Below are 16,472 nucleotides of genomic sequence, written 5' to 3' on the forward strand. Positions count from 1 at the left end.
ACATTTGAACTCTCTTGCGAAATTAGCGTCCCCATCCAAGGCACAGTCACACTATGTTGATCACCTCAGTATTGTCTTTATCTACATCTCTTTTCCTTCACCCCCTCTTCCCCCATCTCTTCTCTTCATATGCTGAGAACATCTGAAATTCACCCAAAAAATCAATAGGTTTTAACGTGAACAATTATCATACAACTCTATATGTTTAGTGACATTCAAAATGTCTCAGTGCGACTGGTCTCATTCCAAAAGATGACAAAGGTTTTAATAGTTTAGAGATAGGTCTGAGTATGTAAAGAAATATTGCAAGAGGCTCAAGGCACGATTTGTAGTCAGATCAGCCCCAGATGTACTCCAGACACTCAGCATTATGTCTTTTTATGTATTATGTATTTTTTACTCTGTATTTCTGCACATTTCATGTTTTGTATTGATTATCTTTGAATTGATTATGTAATTGGCATGATACATTTATCTGAATATTAATAAATTGTTACATTTGAATTTATTCTGACTTACTCTGAAATGATTAACTCTAGTAGATTACTTTTATTCCTTAACACCACAAATATACACTCATAAGTTTAACAGACTAAAATACAGCTTAGGTGGAGCAGAGACTGAAGACTGATGTTTTAGAGCTCCGACTAACACATTGGCATTAGTCATGTATACTTAGACTGTACTAGAGCTAGGGTTGCCTTGTCACCTATGTCTGATAAGAATCCTGGACACCTGGTGCGAGATAGGAGACCCAGCCAACGGGTGTGGGGGTGTGTGTGTGTGGGGGGTTGGGGTTTATGGGGTGCAATATAACATGTCTTCGTGTGTTTTATTTTATTTTAAAAAGCCTATTTTTCATAAATTTCACCTTTATTGTAATCCGCTTTCTCCTCTGTCATTTGAACGACTGCTGACTTCCTGACTCTATGAAACCACTCCCTCAGAAACAGGCAATGGGCTCAGATTGGTTAGTTGGGCCGGTGTTGTAGTTGGCTAAACTGTGTTGTGCATGTTGTCCGAAAACTTCACACCCATTACCTTTATTATTCAATGGGACCGTTCGGTATTTATGGAAAGGGCCATCGGAGGAAAATAGGGGAGGGTCATGTCTTTTTATTCTTTGTTGAGGGGAGGGCCATCCAACTTTTTTTTAGTCTAGGGTGAGGGTCACCCAACTTTTGTATTCATGAAAACAGCAAAATTGCAAAGTGGCTTGTTTGGTGCAGATTTGTTTCCATGTAGCTCCATGTAGCTCTCTCGGTCTGGGCCCCCCATCGCTATCAGATGGGTCTGACCCAACAAAAATCCAGTTTGGCGCTGAAGTGCGCGCGCACTTCAGTACACGCTCAGAGAAAGTGCAAGAACAGAACTCCAATCAAATGTTTACCCGGCAAAGCTTTAAAGCACGAGCAAATAATGAACTTTTGTGATTGCGAATAAGTGCAGTGTCCTGCTGTGAGTGTAACTCTACCGCGGCATTAACATGTGATGTGAATGTACGTCGAGTTTTACAGTATTGGGACTGAGGCGCCAGAACTGCTGATGATATAATGTGCACTGTAGCACGATACTATATTTTAGTTTCCATTCTTATTGTGTTTCCATAGCCACGTTTCCATCGCAATTACCAGGAACTATTTGTCCCAGGAACTTTTTTCATAGGAACTTTTTTTTGCCCCAGACCGGTTGCCTACTGCGTTTACACCGCGGTCTAAAGTACCGGGAAGATTATGTAAATTAGTCTGGTGACGTGGAACTGCGTGCGACTGCTCCTCCCTCCCAGTCTGCGCGACGCGTTTGTTTTGAGTATGGAGGATATTCAAGCTGTGCTGCTTTTGTGTGCGATCTATTGGTTTACTAACGAGGTAATTAACAAAACGGCAGAAAAGAGACGAGCATTAATACTAAAGCGTATTCAGAAAGCTCGTAATGCTAGATATAAAAGTAGACAGCGTTTGTTATCAGCTATAGTGGACATTGACCGTGAGATGGATGGGACGAACGCGCGCCATCGGGCAGAAAGAACAAGATTGGTAAGAAATTAATCCACCAAAATTAACAAGAGTTGTGAATAATGTTATTATCGATTACATCAACTTATTTTTTGCAACTTATGTGTGTTTTAGATATGGGAGTACTATCGAATGCGTCGTGTTTCGCGATCGGTTTGGATGCACACTAGAACAACAGAATGGTGGGACAGCGTGGTTCCAACTTTCACCGAAGCACAGTGGATAAAGAATTTCCGGATGTCTAAGGATACTTTTCTGTACCTCTGTCGTCGATTGCAACCCCAACTGGAGAGACATGACACAAACTACCGACATTGTGTACCCATTCAAAAAAGAATCGCCATTGCACTGTGGAAACTTGCGACCAACTCTGAGTATAGAAGCATATCTCTCATTTATTTGGAGTCGGAGTTGCTACTGTGTGTCACTGTGTTCACGATTTCTGCTCATCTGTTGAGAAGGTACTCATGCAAGAAGTTATCCAGTTACCAAACAGTGAAAAGTTGAAAGAAATGGCGACGTATTTTGAGTGCAGATGGGGTTTGCCACAGTGTGTAGGTGCAATTGATGGATCACACATCCCCATTCTTGCACCAGAGGAGTACCACACAGAGTACTTGAACCGGAAGGGCTGGCATTCGATCATCCTACAGGCTGTTGTGGACGGAAGAGGCCTCTTTTGGAATGTTTTTTTAGGAGCGCCAGGGAGCCTGCATGATGCCAGAGTGCTACGTTTGTCAGGATTGTGGGACCTAGTGGATCGGGGTTTGTTACTACCTGATGTAACCAAGAACATTTGTGGACATGATGTGGGGTACTATGTCCTTGGTGATGCAGCCTATCCTTTGAAGAGCTGGCTGATGAAACCTTTCACCGACAACGGACGACTGACACCCCAACAACTTGTGTACAACCATAAAACAAGCAGAGCCAGGGTGGTGGTTGAGAATGCTTTTGGCAGACTAAAGGGCAGATGGAGGTGTTTGCTAAAACGAAATGACTGCAATACACACAAGGTCAAATCCCTGGTGGTCGCATGTTGTGTTCTGCATAACCTCTGTGAAATGAATGGTGATGAGTTCAGAGAAGAATGGACTACGGGTACTTTCAACCAGCCTGACGGGGCACTGTCATCCACTGTAGAGGCCGAGGGTCTTGATGCACGTACAGGCCTAATGAAGTTTTTGACTACAGTGTAGGAAACTGCACTATCACTGGCTACACACCATAAAGTTTTTTTTTTGGTAAGGGAAAAACACCTTCAGGTGCTGTAATGCACTTTTTTAGGCTGTATACACCTGTTGTACATTGTTTTTGCTGTGTAACACTTTTTTTTTGTAAATAAAAATGATTACTTCTAAATCATGCTTTGGTTTTAATTTATTCTGTTATCACCTTCTGTTTACAGGTGAAACTTGAAAATTAGAATAACATGCAAAACTTTATTTCAGTAATTCAACTTAAATGCAAAGTGAGATATTTCAGCTATAAAAATAAAATTCTAAATTAGAATAAATGTGAACTTTTCATAAGCTGTAAGCCATATAGTCATAACTATAACAGGCTTGAAAATGTAATACACCTTGCATGTAATGAGTCCATATACGAGTTTTACCTTTAAGTTGAATTACTGAAACAACTTTGCACAATACTTCTAAATTTGAGTTCCCTTATCGAGTCGGTCTCTCGACATTACATATGGGGAAATCCATTTTCCTCGAATCATGAAGTCTGATAGAATAACTCTTTTGCTTGCAAATAGCCAATGGCGGTCCCGCCATCACCTGATTGGCTGACACTGCTCAATATAGGTGACGGCGGGCGCCAAAAACCTCAGAATCTTTTTTCTTCACTCGAGTCTGTTTTCACCGTTGATGTACGCATTCAGAGCGGAGTATATTAAGGAGTTTTAATTCCCCTCTCGCGTTCCGGTGGATTATATTATGTCTCTTTGTCGCCCGTGTGGTGGACCCATCGAATCCCCGGACGCACACAACTTGTGTGCTGTGCCTGGGTCGGGACCACGCAGAGGCGGCACTCGAGGGATCGGGATGTCCCGCCTGTGAGGAGCTTCCCATCAGATCCTTCGTGCAAGGCTGGCCGTTACACGTAGCGACGACCTTGTGTCTCCTGCCTCTCCCCAGTCTACCGCCGTCGAGCCGCGGACCGGGAGACGGCAGAGATCTCCATTCGCGGGTTCTGTTGAGGCGCTGACGTCGGCCCAAGGTCCACGCCATCCTCACGTGGCAGAGCCCGTGAGTTACTCTTGAGGCCATTTACCGCCCTCTTGAGGAAGCACGGGAATTATCTCGTCCGGTTACGACGATGACGACGCCAATGGTCCGAGTCTCCGTCTGAAGGCGCCCTCGCCTCTTTGGATGCGGAGCTTATGGCCATTCTCACTGAGGCGGTGGCAGATATGGTGCTGGAGTGGACAGCGCCCAAGGAGCTGCCGTCGGAAAGGTGGCCTCGGCGCGGGCCGTAAAGCTGAAGCGAGAGGCAGTTCAGGAAGTCGCTAAAAAAAAACAAAAAAAAAAACAGCGCTCCTGATGTGCGTGTCAGGGAGGAAAGAGCGCGGGACGTGTTCGTCGGACCCGTGCGAAGAGGGCGTGTTCCCGCCCAGAGTTCGACGAGAATGTGTTGTTTCTGAAACCGCTGTGTTCTGTTTCAATAACAAGGTACATTACATGTCTCAGCAAAAGAGCTTCTCTCCCCAACATTATTACCCGCTTCATAGACGGGAGACGCATCGCAGAGCGGAAGCTCGGGGAAACCCGAGGAGATGGCTATCAATGTCCCCGTGCATGATGCCGCGGACGAGCTATACCATTTCATATAGCAGTCAATGCTTTCCCGGTGGCTGGCGCCCAGCCCCCGCCGCAGCATTCATTGCCCTGTATGGCGATTCTGATTACTACACAGTGTGTATTCACAGTTGTTGCGCGATGCAACTGACGCTGTTACGTACACACCACACTGTTATGTGTAAGGATTTATGCCATTATATATTGCCCTGTGTCCTTCAGTGCAATGGCTATTCTGATTACTGCAAGTACGTGTTCACAGTTGTTGCGCGATGCAACTGACGCTGTGTTACGTACACACCACACTGTTATGTGTAAGGATTTATGCCATTATATATTGCCCTGTGTCCTTCAGTGCAATGGCTATGCTGATTACTACAAGTACGTGTTCACAGTTGTTGCGCGATGCAACTGACGCTGTGTTACGTACTCACTACACACTGTTATGTGTAAGGATTTATGCCATTATATATTGCCCTGTGTCCTTCAGTGCAATGGCTATGCTGATTACTACAAGTACGTGTTCACAGTTGTTGCGCGATGCAACTGACGCTGTGTTACGTACACACCACACTGTTATGTGTAAGGATTTATGCCATTATATATTGCCCTGTGTCCTTCAGTGCAATGGCTATTCTGATTACTGCAAGTACGTGTTCACAGTTGTTGCGCGATGCAACTGACACTGTGTTTATGTACACACTGCACACTATATGAATTTGCCGTTGTATATTGCCCTGTATCCTTCAGTGCAATGGCTATTCTAGTTACTACGCAGTACGTATTCACAGTTGTTGCGCGATGCAACTGACACTGTGTTTATGTACACACTGCACACTATATGAATTTGCCGTTGTATATTGCCCTGTATCCTTCAGTGCAATGGCTATTCTAGTTACTACGCAGTACGTATTCACAGTTGTTGCGCGATGCAACTGACACTGTGTTTATGTACACACTGCACACTATATGAATTTGCCGTTGTATATTGCCCTGTATCCTTCAGTGCAATGGCTATTCTGGTTACTACGCAGTACGTATTCACAGTTGTTGCGCGATGCAACTGACACTGTGTTTATGTACACACTGCACACTATATGAATTTGCCGTTGTATATTGCCCTGTATCCTTCAGTGCAATGGCTATTCTGATTACTGCGCAGTACGTATTCACAGTTGTCGTGCGATGCAACTGACGCTGTACACACTGCACACTGATATGTGTAATGATTTATGCCTTATATATTGCCCTGTGTCATTCAGTGCAAATGGCTATTCTGATTACTACGTATTCACAGTTCGTGTGCGATGCAACTGACGCTGTTACGTACCCACCGCACTCTGTTATGTGTAATGTTTTATGCCATTATATATTGCCCTGTGTCATTCAGTGCAAATGGCTATCCTGATTACTACGCAGTGCGTATTCATAGTTGTCGTGCGATGCAACTAACGCTGTGTTTGTGCACACTACACACTGATATGTGTTATGATTTATGCCTTATATATTGCCCTGTGTCATTCAGTGCAAATGGCTATTCTGATTACTACGTATTCATAGTTGTCGTGCGATGCAACTGACGCTGTGTTTGTGCACACCGCACTCTGTTATGTGTAATGATTTATGCCATTATATATTGCCCTGTGTCATTCAGTGCAAATGGCTATCCTGATTACTACGCAGTGCGTATTCACAGTTGTCGTGCGATGCAACGAACGCTGTGTTTGTGCACACTACACACTGATATGTGTTATGATCTATGCCGTCATATTTTGCCCTATCCTTCAGTGCAAATGGCTATTCTGATCACTACGTATTCACAATTGTTGTACGATGCAACTGACGCTGTGTACACACAACGCACTGATATGTGTAACTATTACGCCGCTATATATTGCCCTGTATCCTTCAGTGCAACTGGCTACTCTTTTACTGTGTAGTCCCAGTTGTTGCGCGATGCCACAGACGCTGTGTTATGTACATTGATATGTGTCTATGATTTATGCCGTTATATGTTGCCCTGTATCCTCAGTGCAGCCGGCTATTCCGATTAACTACGTATTTACAGTCGATGTCGCTATGCCTCTGACGCTGTGTTTTTTGTACACAAAAATGTAACTATGCTTGTGCATAGTCTCAGTCGTCTCTACGGCGACTTGCATTGCAGCTGTGTAGATATTGAAGCGTTATGCTGCCCTTCAATGTAATGGACCATTGTGTACGCATATTCATGCAGTTTCGGTCGCTTCAGCAACTTGAGCTGCATTATACACAAGGATGTTTAAAATGTGCACACTGATGTGTTATGCTGTTATGTTGCCCTCTATCATTCAGTGCAACAACCAGCTATCCTATCTAACTGCATATTCAGTTTGTCGCTACAGCGACTACACTGCACTTATGTACGTATAAGGACGCGTGTTGCTATTTTCTTGCTCTGTTTCTTTCAGTGCAAAACTAGCTATCTTAATCTACTGTGCATACTCACAGTTTCTGAATGTATGTACGTGCACGGATGTGCAATTTACCATGTGTTATGCTGTAATGCTGCCCCGTTTCCGTGCAGCTAGCCATCCTGATCGAACTGTACATCTCAGTTTCTGTCTCTACGCAGTTCTGTCGCTACGGCGACTTATGCTGCGTTATGTACATGCATGGATGCGCTACAGCGACCGATGCTGTTACGTACATGTGCTATGCTGTTATTTTGCCCCGTTTCCTTCAGTACAACTGGCTATTCTGTGCTAACTCGTCTACTCACAGTTGTAGCTACGGCTATGTGTTTGTTGTTTACTGAGGTGCTATGCTATTATGGGGCTATTATCTACTGCGTATATTCATCAGAGCCCAGGTGGTTGCAATTCCAGCATTTTGCCCGGATGAGGTCAGTGTTTCAGAGTCTCAGGCCCCATCCACACTACTGCGTTTTAGTTTAGAAACGGATAATTAAAACGAATACGATCTCCGTCCACACCAGCGTTTTAGCTGCGTGTTAGAATTGATCTCCGTCCACATTAAAACGACTGAAAACGCGGATCACGTGACCATTCACCAACACTGGGCGTGCGCGTGCCGGTGTAAACACAACTTCATTGACACAATTATCCCACCATGCTCTGGGTTAACCCCAAACCGACGCTCCATGTACGGTCAACGCCGCCGCTGCACACGGGATTGTTACAGATCGCTGGAATCATAGCTTGACTCCGGCGCATTGTAGCCACATTGAGATGTGCCTTAATTAGCTCAAATTATGCATAGGGAATTTTAATAATTAATCATGTATATGATTAATATATTGCATATTACAGTTGAATTATCGAAATTTAAAATAGATCGATTGTATATATGAATGGTAAATCATAACGAATTATAATTCCTCATTCATATATCAATGGTCTCATTACAGATCGATTATATGAGACAACTTTAAGGGAATCAATTTAGTTATCAAACAATCGGTTTGTCCAGCAAACAGCCATAAGGTTAACTAACCAACTTCTCAACAAGGTTGTCCCTTTTTATAAACTCCAAGAAATCTCAATGTTCCGGCCGTGAACATTAATTTTCTCGTGTTTATAAAATTTACGTTACTGATATAGTAACAACTTGTAAAGCTTTTTAGCGAGATATTCATTTCATTGACTTGTAAATGAGCACTTCAGGATCAATCAAGAATATGGTTTTAATAATTGAAACTACGGATACAGAATTCTACATTTGAACACAGGATACATGTATGTACAGTTAAACAGTAACTAACGAGACAGACGAGTACACATAGGAGAGAGAGAGAGAGGTTGCGAGGGCGCAAGATTGGGAGTGAGAGAGAGAGAGAGAGAGAGAGAAGATGAGATCTTCTTGGTACAATTCATCACAGACACAGAACCTTTTGAATTAGAACAAGACTCAACAGATCTTAAATAAGCATAGTAAGACGGATACTTGCAGAGGCGCTCTTGGGTGTGACCGATCTGAAAACGGCGTGTGCGTGTATCTCTGTCAGGTGGATGTCGAGCGTTCGGGTTCGTCCAGCGAGCGCGGCGTGTTTGAATGTCCTTGTAGGTGAAGCTTGCCAGTCTGGTTGTGTTCATTTTCTTCGCGAGCAGACATGAACAGAGGAGACTTCGAAAAAGATAAAATAAACTTGAAGAAAACAAAAAGAGAAACGATGGATCATCACACTAAGGCGAGGTCCAGACGCACGAGGAGTCACATGATGAAGCCACGAAGAGCAGGAAGAGCCAGGGAGTTTAGGCAGAGAGTTTTCAGGAAGCTTTCAGAAGGGTTTCAGCAGAGCACAAGGGAAGCTCGGCGCGTCTCTTTAAGGACACTTAGGTTCACGCCTCTGTTTGCGCGAATCACACATGACCGTCCGCGGATCTGAAGCGGACACAGTTCCCTTTGTCCTGTGGGGGATGCCCACTTCATGTGGAGATTGCATTTGAGCCGTTTGGCTCCTGAAATATGAAATGTGTAAAATAATGCACCTTACTTCATCATGCTATCGGAATTCGGCTCCGTTAGATTGAGCGAATTACAGACATATCAGACACGTCGCATGAAGATTATCGGAATACAGAGTTACATAGGATATGCATTTTATAAGCATTTAATGTTCCTTCACACGATTATAAAGCCATAATACCGGCTACCGTGACCTAGGAAATATCAAATTCATGTTTATGCATTTCTTAAGTGGTTATACTTATAGACAATATAAGATTGCAGAGGCTATTCCCCTTTCTTCATCAGAATTCAAGTGGGAGCTGTGATTTCCCTTGGAATTCCTTTTGGGAGTCATAAAGTTTTATGACCTAGCAAGAAGGGAGAGTTATAGAATCTTTCTTTAGAAATACACTTTAAGGTTCGAAGTTACAGAACAGTTAAAATTACATCTATAGAATAAGACAAGACTAATTAGATATGCATGCATACCGGAAGGTTGGATCCAATTTCTGTGTTATACAGTATACATTTATATACACATTATAGGACATTTGTGTGTGTGTGTGTGTGCAATCAATGTGTGATTGTCCTTCAGCGTTCAGGCAGCATTGTGAAGTGATCAAATCAAGCAGACCCCGTGATCGTCGGTCAGACCCATGAGGTCTTATCTCGAGTCACATGTCCAGAGCGGCTCGACTCGTAAGCAAAGCACTTCGTTGTTCATTCATTAGAGAAAGATGCTGCATTGTGCGAGTCAGAGTCAATGATTTAATCAATTCAAAACACTATCCCCTTTGTTTCATGAATGGAAGTTAAAGGGGAACTTAACTACATTAGAATCTAGTTAATTCCCTCCCACATACCAGAGCTGGCTCGATTACCTATCTGATTATCACTACATTCCCCCTTTTGGCGGTTTGGCAGGACCCGTGTGGGCGGCCTCGTTAAACCGTCACATTGGTCAGATGGTAGGTAAGTCAGGAAAGTAGGATGGCAGGTGGAGCTTAGAGCTGAGGGCTCAGCTCGATGGGGTTCGGCGTGGTCTCTGGCTTGGCACCCCCTTTTCCGGGGATGCTGTCTGAGACCTTCAGGCACGGCTTTCGTGAGCTTGGCTGAAGATGTTTGCATCTCGTTGAGTCTCCTTTGCAGAGTGGAGGCCAAACCTAGTGTCAGAGTGTGGCCGGTTACCGTAGAGATGCAACGCGCAGTGTCGGCTGCGGTCCAGGCTTGGACAACAGGTGCGGGAGTCAAGACTGGCAGTCGAGACACAGCTTGGAGGGCTGTGTCGATAGGAGCAATGTCAATTCACTGGGACCCCCTTTTGCAAACCACAATTCCCGTTCTGGAGTTAGGGTGACAGTGTGGTTCCTGACGAAGGATGGGGTTTCCAGTTCTAATCTGTACTCTTTGCTTGGAAGATGGAACTATGTCAGGTCATCCAGGTGGAGGATGGCACCTTTCGGTACTTGAAACCACACGCTCTGTTTGAGCAAGGTGACACGGGTGGCAGTGTCATGTTGGTTGTAAGTGAGCGTAGCTGTTCGCACGGGAGTGTTGACGAGCCATCTGTCACCTACAGTCTCTGCTTGTATCTCGGTGACTTGCGTGCGAGGCTTGGCTTCTGCAAGGCAGCGTGTGTCGCTGATCATGGGTTGCAAACCGCAGATTCCGTCAGTGTTGTCTTTGAGGAAGGGTTTACTAGGGCAGAGATAGTGAATGTCTTTGGTCGTGGGCTGCACATGTGGGGCCAGGTGCAGCGGTGTGTCGCTGGTCATGTGGTAGGCCACCCCGTCCGGGGCTGTGACCAGCGGAGTTTGAGCAAAGTCTTTCTGGAAGACAGTAAACAGCTGTTTCATGGATTTTACTGTCTGGTTCAGCAGAACGCTGTGAATGTTGAGAATTACCACAGTTCCCATCAATGTCTTTCCGATGGTCTGCAGGGATGCACTCTGTGTTGTGAGTTGCAGTCTTAGCTGTGGGACCTCAGTCCGAATTTCAGTCACATGGTTCGCTGCGTTGGCACTGGGCATACCAATGCTTAACAGAGTTCTGACAGCAGCGGCGGCTCCGAGCAAAGCTCCCAGGAACCGTTTGAAACGGTGGTTGTGTCCACCTAAGTCCGCTTGTGTGACAGTCATTTTATCAAGTTGGTTGAGCATGTGCTCGGCCTTGGCCTTGGCGTGAGCGAGGGAGTCCTCTGTCCCTCGGGCACGGGTCCAGCTGTACAGCTGGCTGCTGTGCTGGGGTGAGGTGCTCTGTAGACGTTGCGGGGGTTGCGTCGAACACACACTTTCTGGGTGTGGTTCCTGCAGTTGGTGATCAGGAGTTGTTGTCCTCTCCGGACGATGCCTGCTGTCGGACCTGGTGAGATGTCCGATTGCGGCTGTCCTCTGGTTGGCTGGAGGCACAGGCATCGCGAACCACAGCATCATCCTGGTAAAAGTGAAAGGGAGAGAGAAAGAGAAAGGGAGGAAAAATTTCAGCGAGTGTCGTCCTCGGTTGGCTCGGACAGTCTTTTCGCTTTGAGGATGCCGGTATGCCACTTGCTTCGGTGTCTTGCAAGTGTCTCTGGTGCTGAGCAGCACGTGGTGCGTCCAGGGCGTACGTTGGCATGACCCCCCCTTTTGCACTGTGGCATCACAAGCTTTGGCGCAGTGATGGCATCAGGTGCAGAACGCTGAATGTTGTCCTGTGCACGCAGCATGTGCTTGTTGACGTAGGGTGTCAGGGGCACTGGTTGTCGCTGGGTGCAGACGGTGTTCGTGGGTGGTTGGCGGGGTAGAGAGGTGGTTTCTCATAGTGTCCATTGTTTTGTCACAGTCTGTGGTAGCTATAAGGTTACGGTCAGGTGAAGCAGGGGCTCTGTGACATTTGGTCATACTTGTGGTGAGAGGCTAATGCATGACCCTAAAAGTTCAGAACCACGGTTTAATGGGTTCGCTAGATATGTAGCATAAAGTTGGGTGTTTCATGTGTATCTAGCTAGTGATGTGTATCTAGCTAGTGATGTGTCTCTTTTATCTTTATCATCTTGGCTGTGGATGTTAAGACTTATGTGGTTCCGAGAGTATTTCCTGGAAAGGGCATAGCCGAGATTAAATAAATGACTTAAGATGGCTCTTACGACTTAATTATTTCTCTGGACTTAAGTAGTGGTTCACTACGGCTTGACGAAGTGAATGATGGGGAGAAAAAGGACAGCTTTCCTATTTCAATTATGCTTATTATCAATCCTTTGGACTATAGTTGTGCCCTAGTAAATTGTTGAAATTACCTGTGTTGCAGGGTCACAAAAATGAGTGCACTTGTTGAAAGTAAGCACAATCACAAATAAAGGTGTCTCTGTTTCCTTTCTGGGCCCAATGGGAAATGGAACCACATTCGAACAAGAGAGTAAATTAAATTAAATCATATAGATGACCAAATAGACCGGGGAATAGCTGACTGCTATTATTATCAAAGTGGGAAAAGTAAATAAATAAATAAATAATGAAAACAAAAATTTAAAAGAATAAATAAACATAAAGTAAGTAATCAAAACAGCGGTAATGATCTGAATGTGATAGTAATCAGTAGCACTAGTGACTAACTTTGGATTTGCCCAGACCAACACTTTATAGTGGGTTGTAGCGGTTGCATGTTCAAAACCACATCGTGTGTGTCCCTCCAAAGGTTTAGTCAACATGCAGATGAAAATTCCTATGGGTATACAAATTCTTCTGTAGTTAGTTACGCAGTTTACATGTAGTTAAACTGAAGTTTAATTAACAGGGGATCTGCGAAGTTAGTCTTCAACGGTTAGCAAGGAGTATTCCTAAACCAGTGAAGGTGAACTTTAGCTAATAAGAATTGCAAACCCGGAAAGTGGATAATTAGAAACCCTAACTGGTGTTGAGGAAAGTATTCTAGAATACTTTGCCCTGTGGAACACAGGCGGTGATTAAGGGTTCAAGTAAATGATGCTAGCTGCTAACTGTGGAAGTTATTTAGCTTAGCCTATGCTGTACGGGAGCTAGGTTAGGTTAGCTTAGCCTACGTTAGCTTGATGCTAAGTTAGGTTAGCTTAGCCTAAGTTAGCTTGATGCTAGGCTAGGTTAGCTTAGCCTAAGTTAGCTGGATGCTAGGCTAGATTTAGCTTAGCCACCCAGGCTGGTTTGTTTACAAAAGTGACATTACGAGTTAACACTTCTTGTGGCAAGTTGTTGTCATGGGAACCAGAGCATGTCAGAACAATTCAACAGTATCTGCAGAGTGTCTGCACATTTTACTGAGTTATGCATGTTTAAACGGGTTAAAAGGGGACTCCTATACTTTAAGTCTTTCAAGAACTTGGCGTTACATTCAGTAAAATGCAAATGTGTTTTGGCATTTGTTACTTTTACTCATGGAACTCTTCTCTTAACTTTAAACAACTTATCTTATTTGTTTACAGAGTAAGAAAATAGATTAGCTGTACGTCAAAGCTTGTCTAAGCCTATATAGTTTTGCCCTCTTATGCATAAAAGCAGACTTTTCAGCTAGTGAACAGTTTTGACCGCTAGGTATCACTCTGCTTGTAGATGCAGCAAAACTTTAGGTTTTGGTGAGCACACACACAAAAGGTTTTGATTATCTTAGTAGATGTGCATTAAGCAGCGTCGACTGATGACTGGTTTCTTACATGTCATAACCTATTACTCAAAACAAAAACAAAAAAAAATTGCATGTTGGTTCTTTTCAGATGTTATACTTCGAGAGTAACAAAATAGAGTAAAAACAAAAAATAAGAGATAGGATGAAACCAGAAATGAAGAGGAAGAAAGGAGTGTTTTACCTATTTAAGTTTAGCTAGGAGACATAAGTAGACTGTTGTTCCTTATGGGTAAGCTGCTGTTTTAGACTAAACTGGCAGGGACACATCAAACATCAAGGTCAACAGAAGAAGAACCCACGGGAAGTGTTTGCAGTTCTGTCTGGGGCCTACTGTGCATTTGTGTTATCCGTACTTCATGTACTTAGCTTGGTGCTAAGGAGTGAGGAGGGGTAGAACACAAACAGGAAGTAGAATATTACTGATCTGGGTAACTCGCTAAGGAAACAACAGTCGCTAGATATCGTAATCCTATAGAGAGAAAGAAGATGAGGATAGTGACTAGTGATAGTGACTTTATCTACAATAAAGAAAAGGTAAAGTTAGGACGTCCTTATAGCTCTAGGAGACTAAAGGGAGAGCCTATCAGGCAATGTAATTAAATTTCAAATCTAGTTAAGCTTTGTTGAGCTGAATAAGGATTCAGGCTGAAACCTGAAGTCAATAAATTGAAATAAAATCAAAATAAAAGGGTAAACATCGAGTGTTCTCATAGCTCTAGTAACTAGAATGGAAATCAACTAAGCAAATTGATTTAATTAAATCCCAAATTTAATTTAATTCAACTGAACTGAGTGGGAATGTTCAGGCTCAACAGGTGTAAACACTCACAAATAAAATAGGGGTCGCCTTAAGTCAAAATAAAATAAATAACAAATGAAAACAAAAGTATCTGGGTTTCAATTTGAAAGTGAAAGTGAAAGTGAAACCAAGAGGGAGGGGGGTCAAGAGGTGGTTAAGCAAAGTCTTTATTGTGTCAGAAGCCCGCATCCGCTATTTTGGTTGTTGTAAACAGCGGAGCCAGCGGAAGTGGCTCTGAGGTAGGCAGTTTAGTTCGTAAAGTTGCCAAGCAGTGTTTATTCACCTCAACCTTGAGGGTTGAAAGTGGCCTCAGCTCGTTTAATGCGCCAGGTTTGGCAAGGGCATGTGTTTGATCATATAGCTGCAGGTCAGTCATGACCTTTGGGCAGCAGGTGTCAAAGTCTTTTAGTGAGCTGTAAGGTGCAGGGTAGCACAGTTGAACCTTGACCTGGTGTTGAGTCTGTGTCTTTTCATGGCTGGCTGTGGGAGTTCCCGTGACCTCTGTGGCCTGCCAGTCTGGCTCTGGTGACCTGTGTGACTGGAGGGGGTCAGGTTCTCGCACTTGAGCCCAAACTTGCAGTTGTTTGAAGTCTATTAAAGGCTCAAATCGATCTAGCAGATCTTTGCCAATTCGAAGTGGAAAAGTGTTTATTTGTGAGATGAGCACGGGATGGACTAGACTCGAAGGACCAATTGTCAGGTGGATGTGAGCTACCCGTTCTAGCCAGATGTTGTTCTGGCTGTACAACTGTACGCTCAGCTCACACGTTTGAGATGTAAGAGTTCGATCTTGTCTCTTAGCTTTGAGTCTTTCAAAAAGTTCAGCTGATATCAAAATGAGGTCTTAGCCTGTGCCTAGCAGGGCTTTAATGCTGAAATCAAGGTCTATTGTGATGGCTAGGTAGAGCTTTCGGGCCACCCCCTTTTGGATCAGGTTTCCCAGGAGTCTTGGCGTTGGGGCTGGTGTGTTGATCGATGGGCGGTTAGGGCCGGCCTTGTGTGGGTCGCTGCGGAGGCAGGTAGCCAAAACAGCATTGCTTGGTCTTTCGGGACTTTGGTCCCAGTTGTGTGACACTGTGCTGTCATGCTCAGGCTGTGCAGCGGTCAGCTGTGGTGGCTGGGTGATGCTGTCACTTTGTGGTGTGACGGCTGGCTCTGTGGCCTGGGGCCGACGAGCAGTGTTCAGGGTGCTTAGACACAGGATGTCGGGCTCGTACCTCTTGTTTCTCTTGGGAGATCTCCCGTGAAGAAGCTCTTTCAGCACCTTCAGGATCTGTGACGTGGCTGGGTGTTGTGGGGCGCCCTCTATGGGCAGCTCTGAGTAGTGTTCAGAGACAGAGTAGATTGTTGGGTTTTTCAAAGTCTTTTGGACACAGTCTTTTGCTTGGTGTAAGCCTTTTGGGCCAAGTCTCTTAGCTGGTGGGTAGACATGCTACGGGGACAGGCCAGGACACCTAGGTGATGACTTACTGTGGGATGCAGATTTCGGAGAAACAGAGTTCTGAAGTTGAAATCTTCTTCCATACCTGGGTGATTTTGGGCTCCGAAATAGGCTTGTCGGAGTTGGTTGTTGAAGGTCTGTGGGGTTTCAAGTCGGGCCTGCTTGAGGTCCATGGCGGTGAATAACCCTTGGTCTGATTCTGGATCAGAGAATTCACGGATCAAAGCTTGTTGCAGCTGCTGGTAGTCAGTTTTGACAGTGTCTTTTTTGACGATTTAGGAGGCTGCGCACCTCACGGCTGGACGTAATCCTTATCAGGTAAAGTCTGTCCC

At 44.5% G+C, this 16,472-nt stretch overlaps 1 protein-coding gene across 1 annotated transcript in view; it reads left to right on the top strand.

Moving 5' to 3' along the window:
• Positions 1-16,472, top strand: part of mxg (myxovirus (influenza virus) resistance G) — a 305,424-nt gene that overhangs the window by 114,276 nt on the left and 174,676 nt on the right. The gene's annotated exons all lie outside the window — the stretch shown is intronic.

The sequence above is a fragment of the Rhinichthys klamathensis genome, unplaced genomic scaffold, assembly GCF_029890125.1.
Source record: "Rhinichthys klamathensis goyatoka isolate OS25496 unplaced genomic scaffold, OSU_Roscu_1.1 h1tg000076l_1, whole genome shotgun sequence".
Taxonomy (NCBI): domain Eukaryota; kingdom Metazoa; phylum Chordata; class Actinopteri; order Cypriniformes; family Leuciscidae; genus Rhinichthys; species Rhinichthys klamathensis.